Here is a 14,170-nt window from a genome sequence, read left to right on the forward strand (position 1 = left end):
TTTATTTGCTTCTTTTCCCATAGCTTCACGAGATGAATATTTACATCATTGATTATTAGCCTTTGTTTTTTCTAATATATACAAATGTAAATTTCTAAGTGGGGCTTTAATTGCTTCCTCCATGTTTCAATATGCAGTATTCAATATCACTGAATGTAAAAATTTTTAATTTTTGAACTCTTCTGTAACCAGTGAGTTATTTAGATTTAGCTGCCATACTTTTCAAAAACATAAGTATTTTCTAATTTTTTAATTTCATCTTTTTTACTAATTTCTAGCTGAATTCTGCTATTATAAGAAAATATTCCAACTGATTCAATTCTTTGAAATTTGTGGAGTCTTCCTGTATGACACACATTTGGTTAATTTGGAGAAATCTAGTATATATGTACATATATATACATATACATATGTATATATATATTTCCCTAAATATATCACTAGGCTCCCTATATATACCACTAGGCCATGCTTGTTTTTCATATTGCTCAACTTATCATTACCTTTACAGATTTCACCTTCTTGTTCGACCAGGTACTAAGAAAAATATTAAAATGTTCCACCATAATAGATTTTTTTTATCTTTTTATTTCTGTTAATTTTTGTTTTCTATTTTTAAGACTACGTTATTAGGTACATAAAACTAAAAATTTTTTGTCTTCCTGTTATATCAATTTTTATTCTTAAAGTATTTCTTTTTATATTTAGCAATTTTTTAAAGATTATTTTCTGATGTTATATAGTTGCATAGGTTTTTTTTTTCTTTAGTTAGTATTATATGGTACATATTTTCTATCATTATAGTTTCAACCTTTCTTTATTCTTATATTTAAATTTTATTTTGTAAACCCATAACTCTTAAAAAAATTATTCAGGTAATCTTTATCTCAAATTGACCATTTTTCCCCACTTAAATGTAATTCAATTACTTAAATGCCTTTATTTAAAAGTTAGAATAATGAGGTAGGATGCAATGTAAAATTATAGTTAAATTCTTGCTCTTTTAGAGAATGGTAATATAAATTAAATGAAATCCAGTGCTTCTGAGTAGGCATAATAGGAAGATTTTTTTTTTTTTAAGCTTGCAGAGAGGGGCGCCAGGGTGGTTCAGTCTGTTAAGCATCTGACCCTTGACTTCAGCTCAGTCATGATCTCACAGTTCGTGAGTTCGAGCTTGTGTCAGGCTCTGCACTGACAGCATGGAGCCTACTTAGAATTGATTCTCTCTCTCCCTCTGTCTCTCAAAATAAATAAATAAACTTTAAAAATGTTTAAATAAATAAAGTTTGCAGAGAGAACTGTTAATAGAGAGATAAAATAGTCATTTATGTGGATTACTAGTTTTATCTGTGATAAAAGAAAGGGAAAGTAGAGAAAATAACCAGGCTTTTCCATAAAATTCCAATAAAAATATAAATGATTTCTATTAGTGAAATAAAAAATATCTGCAGAATTTGTTATGTAGCCAAAACACAATTTAGAAATTTTCAGAAAATCTTGGTGAATTCTTTTTGTCAAATATTAAATTTCTGGTATTTTAACATTCCACTCTTCCATAATGCTTATAATTTTCTAAATATACTTCAACAGCTTCAAATATCTTTTTGAAAAATAATTTAATAGCCTATCATAAAGTCTTTAGGACATATTCCTATCATACAGTGTTCTTGAAGCAACATAGATAGACTTTAACTGAAAGTAAGAATTCTGCAGAATCTCAGCTTTAACTTATTATGAATATACCAGCAGATTCCTTTTTAAAGCTCCTGCCATGGTTATAATTAATATTAATTGAAAGAAGGATATAAATGCAATTTCAAACATTTGCATTTTGCTGGTTCATGTTCCCTGTGTGCATCTGAAAAAGACTTATCTGGTTATAAAGACTAGTCAGAGCAAGTGGTTTTCCTTCCAGATAAATGTTCCTTCACACAGAGACACAAGTTCCTGCAGTAGGGCTAGAAGGCAAGCAAGCTTTCAGGCGGCCTCCTGTCCCCTGGAGGCCAATGAGGGAAAAGGGGAAGATCTTGGCCAGAGGAGTTTGCAATTTCCTACCAGTAAAACTTTAATAAATAACACAAGTGTAAAGGGGGTAAATTCTTAGAAAACTAGCTCCTTTTCATCTTTCCAAAGAAGGTAGAACATCACCTAACTGGGATTCTTGGAAAAGCAAAAGCAGCAGCCTTGGATCTGAGCAGGTCCTGTCACCTCAAACTATGCTGAATTGCCCACCAGACCCTTCCTCATAGAGGGCCCCTGGGGGCAATCAGAACCACTTTCCAGAATGGCCAGCAAGCATCATCCAGGAGCCTAGTCTCACTGAGGGTGAACCAATGTTTAGTTCTTAAACTACAAGGCACGTGGAGGTTATCTGGGGCTTCCTAGAAAAACAATTACCCACACACACTTTTGAAAAGGATATCTAAAAACCAAGTTGCAGCAGCCAGCTTTATTAGTTGCTAAAACCTATATATAGAATTGAACTACTTTATATACGAGGATGATTTCCTTCCATCCAGAAAATAAGTTTTAATGTAATGCAAATTAGCTCTTTAAGACCTGGCTTAACATTTACCTTTCAAAACAGTCTTCCAAAAAAATGAAAATCAAATACCCAAAAACACATTTCCCGTAATTATTCCATATAATACAAAAATAATTATGTATCTATATACCCTTTTTTATACTTATTCAACATGTTTTAAAAAGAAACAATTGCTAAGCAGTTAGAGTGCAAAAATCTATTGCACTGACTTGATATTTTTTCTAAAGTGCTTAGAATAGCACTAAGTACACAACAGGCATTACAGATATGCTTTCTAAATAAACCTTTATTTTTACTTTATATTTTTCACATTTTAATGAGCAATTATATGTAAAAAGCTGTATTCGTCCATCTGTCTTTTCAGAAAAACATCCTAAATTATAAGTATCGTTGATCAAAAATAAAACTAGTTCCACTTTATTGTGTTAGATAATAACAATCTAATTAGAAACCAGCCTCTTATTTAGCTAAGAACTCAGACTAAAAAATCTGTTCTGTTTTTTGTAGGAAAAAGTATATATATATAAATATATGAGTACATATGTTATACATGTTATATATGTGTTTACATATGTTACATATAAAAATATACATATGTACATATACACAAATAAACACATTATGTATAATAAAAATAAATAGTAGAGAAAAGAAGGCAGGAACAAAAGAACAAAATATAAATAGGTACAATGTCTGTGGTTGAAATTATATTACTATTTTGGAAAAAGGTATTTCGGAGAGCAAAGATAAGTGCATTAATTTATATTGAACTCCATATGATCAGAAAACAGAATATATCAGTATATCTTCCAATGTTTAATATTATTATTAACAAAAATAATGTATCTTTGCAATAATGTAAGTTCATAATTTATTTTACTTCTGTCTTTTTCATTCACATGAAAAACTTTGGTTTTCCCTCAAATTTTTTTCAAAAATCTTTTTTCTTAAAATTAAAAATTAACAGTAAATACCAAGACTCTATTTCCAACAAGGAGTTGTTTCATTACCCGAGCTTCTCAAATAATGACCTACACTGGGGAAATCATTTCTAAAATATTTCTTATCACATTAATCATTAGTGAAACAATATGCTGAAAGACCTCATAAATGCTTCCTACATTCAGTATTATTCCAAACCCAGCTTTCAGATGTTAGTCTATAATTCATCTCTTTTCTCACTTTCACACTTACCACATGCTTTTGAATATAGGAAGCCACATTCTAATGTCCCCTTTAAGTGAGTAGTTTGATTGTGCTGAAATATAAACGCTCACTTAAAGAGTTCTAATCAGTAATGCCTTAATGAGTAGGAAATAACAGAGCATGGGAATCATGGTACCATATATGCTAACAATCACATTTCTCTCATGATAAAATTTCTGCATCTGAACTACTTTCAGCATTTTGGCTACATATTCATGCCATCAATATTTTAACTACCTTTTCTGACAAGTTAAAAATATTAATTGATTGCAATGAAACAGATTCCTTTCTTTCTTATTCCCTATCCACCCTGGTATATACCCACGTCTTAAGAAGAACATCCTTAGGAGTTCATCAAATTATTGGGTTGGACTGATTTAAAAATAATTTACACAGACTATTGCTTTTCCATCTCCAATTAAAATATAGCATACACTCTAAGCCAATTCTTTGCAATGACCCCATATTACTTAATGAAGACTTTCATTTATATAAAAATTACAATGGTAAACACTGAGGATCTGCACATACCACACACTATCTGAAGCATTCTGTATGTGGTATCTCATTACATATAACCACCCTGTGGGGGCACCTGGGTGGCTCAGTCAGTTAAGTGTCCAACTTCGGCTCAGGTCATAATCTCATGGTTCGTGAGTTCAAGCCTCACGTCGGGCTTTGTGCTGACAGCTCAGAGCCTGGAGCCTGCTTCAGATTCTGTGTCTCCCTCTCTCTCTGCCCTTCCCCTGCTCACGCCCAGTCTTTCTCTCTCTCTCTCTCAAAAATAAAATAAAATAAAATCAGCATTAAAAAAATAAAAAAAATATAACCACCCTATGAAAGAGATTATATTTTTACCCTCATCGTATAGTTTAGGAAACTGAAGCACAGTGAAGTAAGTAACTTCAAATAAGTTGGTCAAGATTACACATACCTAAAAGGGACAGAGCCAAAACTCAAATTGAGGCCATTTTCCAGAGCCCACACTCTAAATTACTACATCTTATGCTATTTTCTCATGGATTACAAAACAATTCAAGTATAGATTTACAAAAAATGTAATTTGTATACTACATTGCTGAATGTGTGTGTGTGTGTGTGTGTGTGTGTGTGTGTGTGTATAGAGAGAGAGAGAGAGAGAGAGGGAGGGAGGGAGAAAGAGAGAGAGAGAGACAGAGAGAAAGAGACTATATATACATATATATATCTATATATATATATATATATATATATATAGAGAGAGAGAGAGAGAGAGAGAGAGTTTATTTTTGTAAATTACAGTCTGAGCAGCATCTATATGTACACTTGGTATGAATCATTACAGAACGTTTCCTGCCAGTTATTAACTTTTTTCATCTTTAGGGGATACACAAAATGTTAACCTTTCTAAGTCACCAAGTCTCTCTAGCATATTTATCCTGTAGTATTCTGTTTGCTCTTTATCTTACTTTCCACTCTTCCCTTCAAACTTTTCATCATGCCTTCTGAAATTCCTATTTTATAGTAAATAATCTTTCCTGTGTATTTTATCACTTTGTTGAAGGAGATCACCATCGCTTCATCTTAACTGAAATGAATTTATATGGCTTCATGGGTAGCACTAAGATTATTCTGTTCATAATTTCTCAGCTCACTTCAGAAGGTAAAGTTGGCATCCTTCTTGAAAGCCATTAGAATTTCTAATCCATTACTCCTCCAGTCTCAAGTAAAACCATCTTCACTTCGAGTAAACCCCCCGCTTCACCCCTCCTTGTCATTAATAGCTATAAATGTCATGGTCTTTCCACAATATAAATGACTTTACTTAATGAGCTGAATTCAATTTAAATGAGTAACTGCATACAGGTAACAGATCTAAATAAATACCAACTTCATTTTTCATCCATCCTTGCCATTAAATAAGCTTTGTCATATATTCCCTCCTTATGTCTAACTCCTTGAGCTTGAGCATATTCCCTATAAGAAAAGTCTTATTTTGGAGTTTAAGACTGTATCAAAACTTTAGTTTCTTTTTTTGTTTGTTTGTTTGTTTCATTTGGAATACTTTATTTTTTTTTCTTTTCCTGAAATTTATTATCAAATTTGTTTCCATACAACACCCAATGCTCATCCCAACAGGTGCTCTCCTCATTGCCCATCACCCACTTTCCCCTCCCTCCCTCCCCCCATCAACCCTCAGTTTATTCTCAGTTTTTAAGAGTCTCTTATGGTTTGGTTCCCTCCCTCTCTAAGTTTTTTTTCTTATTCAACTCAATTGACCAGTCCGATTTAGGACTGAGGAACTCATACTGGGAAGAGGGAAATGATTGCTTTTTTTTTTTTTTTTTTTTCACCTATCTTCTTTTTCACAGACCTTCCTTCTAAGTTAGGACAGGGGTATGAAAGGGATAATAGACAAAAATAGGCCAAGTCTTATATGATTGGTGACTTATATATGCCAGGTGCCTAAATATTAAAATTTTAAACTGGGATTCATTAGGGAATTCCCTGGACATCCTCCCATGGGGATGTCCCATGCTACACAGTTCATTGACACAGGCATTTTGTTATTTGCTTCATGACTAACCACTTGCCTCCCCTCATATCCCAGCTTCTATCTTTGGCAGAATATTTGACATTCTTTTAATTCTTAATACTGGGTCCCATTGTGGTAGAAAGTAGCCATCTTAGGAAGGTTCCATTATCCTTCTACCTCATCAACCTGGTCCATGAGAAGCTCATGCATCTTTGACACAACAAACTCTAGTTGTAACAGCCACTCCTATTAAGACCCCTTTCCATTGCCCTGGCTTAGGATAGCTCTAATCATGCTTCTGCCATTCAAGTTTACTAGATAGGAAGCAAATATCTAATTTACTGGTTATGCATCCAAGTGATACACATTAATTTCTTTCCCTCCTTACTTTACATCTATTCCATGGAACCACATACTGATTTAGCTACTGAATAAATAAATATCCAAACATGCAGATGCCATTGGGTCCTTCTTTGAGTCACTGTTTTGGGCTCACCTTCATTTGATTTAGGAGAAGCACACCCTTCTCTCTTTCACAGGGTAAAAACCCTGTAGCACTCCCTACAGCTGAAATTTTGCTGACTCATTTCTGGTCATCTCTCAGAATCAAGGTGATCATTCACAGTGGCAGGACTGATATTACTGTAATTATTACTTAGTAAGTCTGTGGTGAGTATGTCTAGCACTTCTCCATAGAATGTGGGGATATTTATCATTAGTAGTATATGTTTTGGAGCTTAAAATAGTATTTTGAATCAACAATGGAAGTTTCTTTTTTTTTTTTTTTTTTTTTTTTTTTTTTTATCTTTTATACTACGTCTCCTTTTTTTCCTCCCTTACACTGAAGTTTGCAATACTTGGTTCACAGTTTCACCTTCTGAAGACCCTTTAGCATTACTACTCTTGCTTCATTCATTTGATCATTAAATGCTTACTGAAGGCCCACTATGTTCAAAGCATTGAAAATGTGGCTATAAGCCAGACAGAAGCATTCTCCTTTCAAAGGGAATTATTATATAGTGATAGTAAACAAGATAAATAAGATACACAGTATCCAAACATATATCCTTCTGGTTTTATATTGCTGTTATTTTTTCCCCAGTGGCCAATTTTTGAATTTATCCATGAGTCTCACTTCCTTCCCCACCAAAAAGTTCTACCAATATTGTTTTTTTTAAGGTTTTAACTCTCTGCTATTTTAATTCTTACTACCACTATCATAGTATAACTGTGTAATCTCATTACAGAATTTTTATAACATTCTTAATCTCTTTCTCCGTGCAGTATTCTAGTAATCATTTTAAGCACACAAATGTAATCATATAAATCATGTGCCTAAAATGTGTTTGTTCTTAATTATTCATTCAGCAAATCTATATTGAAGAATTCATATAACAGATTTTATTTCTAGATCTTTGGATATTATACTGAACAAAAGAGACAAAGACCCTAACCATATAGTTTGTATTCTAGTTGAAGAACACTAACAGTAAACACATAGAGGCAAGGAAAAGAATATTGGGTGTTCACGGATGATCCCTCTGTTCAAATAGCATTTTAAGGGAAACGTAAAGAAAATGAGGGAGTAAGCCATGGTGATATCTGGGGAAGGAGCATGGCAGGCAGAAGAAATAATAGCAAGTGCTTGCCTGGGTCAAGAGTAGCAAATTATTAGTACAACCAAAGTGGAATGACCTTTGGAAAAATAAAAAGGTAGATGAGTTCCTAGAGGCACTGTAATGAGAGAAGTCATAAAGGGTCTTAGAAGCTATTTCACTAGCTTTGGGAATTTTATTCTGATGGGAAGCCAACAATGATTCAAGCCTAGATGTGACATGATCTGACTTTAACAAACTTATCCTGCTTGGTTCACTGAGCATATGCACATGAAAAAGAATGATGGCTTTGACAAGGCTGATAGTTTTCTAGGGGTAGTGAGACTTGGTTGGATTTTACATAAATTATGAAGACAGAACCTGTAAAATGACTCTAGGTCTTGATTTTTTTTGAAATAGTAGCCATTAACTGATATGGGGAAAACTGCAGGAAATTTGTAGAGAGCGACAGAGCTGATCAGAAGCTCAATTTTTAATTTGTCATGCTTTAAATTCCTTTTTTGAGTGTATAAGACGATATGTCAAACATTTAGTTGGATACACAAGTCTAAAGTTCAGGAAAGTTATCCAGTGTAGAAATGTAAATTATTCAGTTATCAGTTCCTAGATGCCACTTAAGCTGTCAAATAGGTTGAGATTATCAAGGGAATGAATGTAGTAAGAAAGATTGCAGGATTCACAGAAATGATCATCCTACACTGGTCCCTCACTGTCTTGGCATCCTCAAACTCAATGAGCCTCATTCCCTCTGCACTTCACCCATTCCCATGACCACAACCTGGATCTTATTAGACCTGGCAATGTTTGGGTCCTGAAATGCTTAAATCAAGCATCTTACTCTCTCACCATAACCTTTTATCCTTTTCCCAACACCCACTGCAACTATTTTTCAAATTTATTAAGACCTTTGAACCCTCTTGTTTTCTCAATTTCTTCCTATCTCCACTGCAATTCTTATTCAGCTTAGACTGTACGGCATCTTTGCTAACATTCTCCATTATCTTGCCCCATTGCCCTTCCATAGCAATGGTCTGGCAGAGCAACCTGAAATTAAAATGCTTGCAGGCATTCTCCCCTCCAACACCTGAGCACTGTTTTGAAAACACACCTTTGAGTCACTTAAAATCATTACAAATTCACTGCCAAAAACCACATGTGGACCCTTAACACTTTCCAGTAATCCATCTGTGATTTACATAGTTCTCCCATAATCCATAATGGCTAGATAAATCTCTGTATTCCTGAAATTCCTTATTCTATTTTCTTCCCTGCTACTATCAGCTAATTTGCACGTTTATACTTTGTGAGGAAAATAAAAGCTATTAAATGGAAACTTTCAACTTCTTAAGACCTCCACCTGTGAATGTTTTTGAGAAACATATTTTTGAAAACAATCTTTTCTTTCTCACTCATTTCACATTTGAAGACACATTGCTCTTTCTCCATAATATGCGCTGGAGTCCTTGCTTTTTTGCCTCACCTTGTGCTCTATCAATTAATTTATCTTTCCTCAGTAAATTCTCCTCCCGCTTTATGTGCTTTCCATATGTTTCAACACACTCGACCTCATAACCTATATCAGATATTATTCCTTCCCACTTTTCATAATCAAGCTCTTTGAGATTGTTTTCTGTAGTCACTGAATCCAAGTCTTCTTTTCCATTTTATCATTCAGGTCACTGGAAATGTGATTCTACCCAAGTTAATTCCATTTAAATTATTCTCACCTAGAACACTTTATCTTCCTGTGGCTCAATAAAACGGGCACTCTGTTCTCCTTGAACTCTCAACATCGTGAAACTGCTAGTAACCCTTATCACCACTTTCTCTTGACTTTAGCATGTTTGATTCCACAGCTTCCTGGTACTCCTTCCTTGCACCCATCTCTGCTCTTTTTTGAGGCCTACTCTGATCTTTCCCTTTCCTCTGATTATTACTTAAATTCTTTCCTTCCTCTGAAGTTTACAATGAACATCACTTGGAATACCTTTTTTGGAGGTAACTTCATCAACTCCAATGGCTTCAATTACTGACTATTCTACATGTCCAAATCAATGGCTCTAAATGAGATCTCACCTAGAAATTCCAACATCATTCATACATTCCCAACTGTGTCAGCTCAAATTAATGTGCCCAAACTGAACTCATCACCCCCCCTCTAAAAGTGCACTCACTACCTCATGGTATTCTTATCTCTATTCTTGTCTTCCATTCACTCAATTGCCAAACCAAAGTCAACCTTAAGTTCTCAGTATGTCTCATTCTCCCCTCTCTGAACAACCCCTATTCTTGAGTATTCACTGTGTCCTTACTAACTCATCAATCGGTCCAACCCTCTCCATTTTCACTGCCACTCTATAGGTTCATATCAATCATTCAGTGTTTTACTCAAAATGTTGACATTCTCTTGAGATATGGCCTTCTATTAGTATTATAATTCAGTGGGATACACACACACACACACACACACACACACACGCTGCAGTTATCATTTTTATTATCTTTCTTTTGGATGACTGCAAGAGCCTTTCACTTGTTCTCTTGCTTTTTAGACTTTTATAAATCACTCTACAAGTGGAATAAAAAAAAAATGTTTGACAGAGCTGATTAAGTGATCTCCTGTTTAAAGACTTTAATGGTTTTTCATGGTTCTTACTATAGAGAACAAATTCCTTCCATGAAATTTCTCATGTCTTGCCCTGGCCTAACCTAGCCTTTTATCTTCACCACTACTTCCAACACTCCAGCTTATTCATACTCTAGCCACAGTAAGTTATTTTCACTTTTTTTGACCTATGCACACACACTGTTTCCTCTGTTTAAAATGCCATGCCCCACTCTCCTCAGTTGGCAAACTTCAACTTATCCTACACTTATTAAGTTAGGCAGTATTTTCTTCTATTCACCTTCCTTGATTCTCCAGCCCCTTTCACCTCTAACAATCAGATTATATGAATTATCTTACTCATTTTCATCTCATCCTGTGTTTAGTTTACGCTGGAATTGTTTTTACCAACCTGTCTACTCCACTACATCGTAAGATTCTGAAGTGAGAAACTGTGTGTTGTACATCACTATTTCCAAAACCTAAACGAATGTCTAACACATAGTGTATACTCAAATATACACTGAATTTCAAATAAATAAATAGAAGAATTTAAGTATGTAATATAGCAATATAAAGTCTAAGTTGAAATAAACTATATTAGATCACAATTCAGATTTACTTTTTTTATTCTCTTATCTTTTGAAGCAAATAAGTAGAACACTGGCATTTTTTGAATAATCAAATTAAAATTGGTTTTGGAGACTTTAAAAATTTAAGACCATTCAGAACTTGAAAAATATATAATCTGGTCTAAACACCACCCTCAAGAAAATAAATTTGTTTCAAATTCTATGGAGTATTTACCCAAATTGCTCAGAACCATCAGGAAGATATTAAAATGAGAACAGAAAAAAGCAAAATATGGAATGTACAATTCTGGTTCTTTAGTGGAGAAAATTAATAAAGCTAGAGAATGTTTAGGATGGTGTACATATCAAACCCAAGGATATGGCTTAGATGGGCATCCACTTATTCACCATACTTTAGAAATAAAAAGAACCATTAGCATTTGGATAAAGGAAACAGAACAATGAAAAGAACTAAGTTCTGTAAGAAGCAAATGTATAGATCCTGTTACTCCAACGTAACAAACAGAAAGAAAAACAGGGAAGGGACTGCATAGCCCCAGTTTTACTGCTATAAGTTCTGGATGAGGCAATGAGGTAGACTTAATTCAAACACTGATACTAGCACTATGAAATATCATGACATTTCCGCATTTAACCAATGTGTATGTTACAGTGAAATATGTTCAAAAATGTGTTTCATGTAGTTTAGGGTTTGTCCCTATCAGATTTTGCCCATATTGACCCTTAAAAAGAATCAAAAATGATAAGAAAGCAAACAGCTAATTAATAATCAGACATTTCTTAAACCAAATTAAGAAGAGAAACCTTCCTCATTTTGTATGTTAGTCTGTATGGGTCTGCTGTCATTAAACTTAAGTTTTATGACCAAGTTGAGCTACTAAATTCTAGCTGCAGATTAGAATTAGCCCATAGGCTGGGACAAATCCTGGTTCTTGAGTGGGGCTGGTCAACACCTCTGGCTCTGGCTCATGGGCTAGACAGTGATTCATCACAATACTGGTTTCACATGACTACCCTCATAAGAAATTTCATCAGATTTTTACATCTTAACATTTTTTTTAAACTTTAAAACACCATGAATGGATGTTGTACTTTGTCAAACGTTTCATCTGCATCGATTAAAATGATCATAAGGTTCTTACCCTTTCTCTTATTAATGTGATATAACACAATGATTGATTTGAAAATATTGAACCACCCTTGCAACTCATAAATAAATTCCACTTGATCATGGTGAATGATTTTTTAAAACATATTATTGTATTTAGTTAGTATTTTATTGACAATTTTTGCATCCATGTTCATCGGGGATAATGGCCTATAGTTTTCTTTTTTACTGGAGTCTTTACCTGGCTTTGGTATCAGGGTAATGCTGGTTTCATCTAATAAGTTTGGAAGTTTTCCTTCTATTTCTATTTTTTTGGAACAGTTTGAGAGAACAGGTAGTAACTCTTCTTTAAATATTTGGTAGAATTTGCCTGTGAAGCCATCTGGCCCTGGACTTTTGTTTGTTCGTTAGGAGATTTTCTTTTATTATTGCCACTTATTGGTCTGTTCAAGTTTTCTATTTCATCCTGTTTCAATTTTGGTAGTTTGTATGTTTCTAGGAAATTATCCACTTCTAGCTTATCCAATTTGCTGGCATTTAGTTTTACATAATATTCTCTTATGATTTTTTGTATTTCTGTAGTGTTGTTATTTTTCCTTTCTCATTTGTGATTTATTTATTTGGGTCCTTTTTCTTTCCTTTTTAATAATTCTGGCAAGAGGTTTACCAATTTTATTATTTTTTTCAAAGAACCAACTCCTGGTTTCATTGATCTGTTCTATTTTTTTTTCTACCTTCTATATCATTTATTTCTGCTCTCATCTTTATTTCCTTTCTTTGGCTAGCTTTAGGCTTCATTTGTTGTTCCTTTTCTGGCTCCTTTAGATGTAATATTAGGTTATTTATTTGAGATATTTCTTGCTTCTTAAGGTAGACCTGTATTTCTATATACTTCCTGATGTTTATAGCAGCATTATCTACAACAGCCAAATTATGAAAACAGCCCAAGTGTCTATCAATTGATGAATGGATAAAGAAGATGTGGGATACAAATAGTGAAAGTAACACTGAAGAAGATCAAAGCAGGAGGCATCACAATTCCAGACTTCAGCCTCTACTATAAAGCTAATCATCAAGACAGTATGGTATTGGCAGAAAAACAGACACATAGACCAGTGGAATAGAATAGACAACTCAGAATTGGACCCACAAATGTATGACTAATCTTTGACAAAGCAGGAAAGAGTATCCAATGGAAAAAAGACAGTCTCTTTAGCAAATGGTGCAGGGAAAACTGAACAGCAACAGGCAGAAGAATGAAACTAGACCACTTTCTTACACCATACACAAAAATAAACTCAAAATGTATGAAAGACCTGAATGTGAGACAGGAAACCTTCAAAACCCTAGAGGAGAAAGCAGGCAACAACCTCTTTGACCTCAGTCGCAGCAATTTCTTACTCAACACATCTCCAATGGCAAGGGAATTAAAAGCAAAAATGAATATTGGGACCTCATCAAGATAAAAAAGCTTCTGCACTGCAAAGGAAACAATCAACAAAACCAAAAGGCAACTGATGGAATGGGAAAAGATATTTGCAAATGACATATCAGAAAAAGGGCTAGTATCCAAAATCTATAAAGAACTCACCAAACTCCACACCCAAAAATCAAATAATCCAGTGAAGAAATGGGCAAAAGACATGAATAGACACTTTTCCAAAGACATCCAGATGGCCAACAGACACGTGAAATGATGCTCAACATCACTCATCATCAGGGAAATACAAATAAAAGCCACAATGAGATACCACCTTACACTGGTCAGAGTGGCTAAAATGAACAACTCAGGAAACAACAGATGCTGGTGAGGATGTGGAGAAACAGGAACCCTCTTGCACTGTTGGTGAGAATGCAAACTGGTGCAGCCTCTCTGGTAAACAGTGTGGAGGTTCCTCAAAAAATTAAAAACAGAACTACCCTATGACCCAGAAATAGCACTGCTAGGAATTTACCCAAGGGATACAGGAGTGCTGATGCAT

At 34.2% G+C, this 14,170-nt stretch overlaps 1 protein-coding gene across 16 annotated transcripts in view; it reads right to left on the bottom strand.

Moving 5' to 3' along the window:
* PPFIA2 (PTPRF interacting protein alpha 2) overlaps positions 1-14,170 on the bottom strand; it is a 477,637-nt gene that overhangs the window by 376,699 nt on the left and 86,768 nt on the right. The gene's annotated exons all lie outside the window — the stretch shown is intronic.

The sequence above is a fragment of the Leopardus geoffroyi genome, chromosome B4 (genome assembly GCF_018350155.1).
Source record: "Leopardus geoffroyi isolate Oge1 chromosome B4, O.geoffroyi_Oge1_pat1.0, whole genome shotgun sequence".
NCBI classification, from domain to species: domain Eukaryota; kingdom Metazoa; phylum Chordata; class Mammalia; order Carnivora; family Felidae; genus Leopardus; species Leopardus geoffroyi.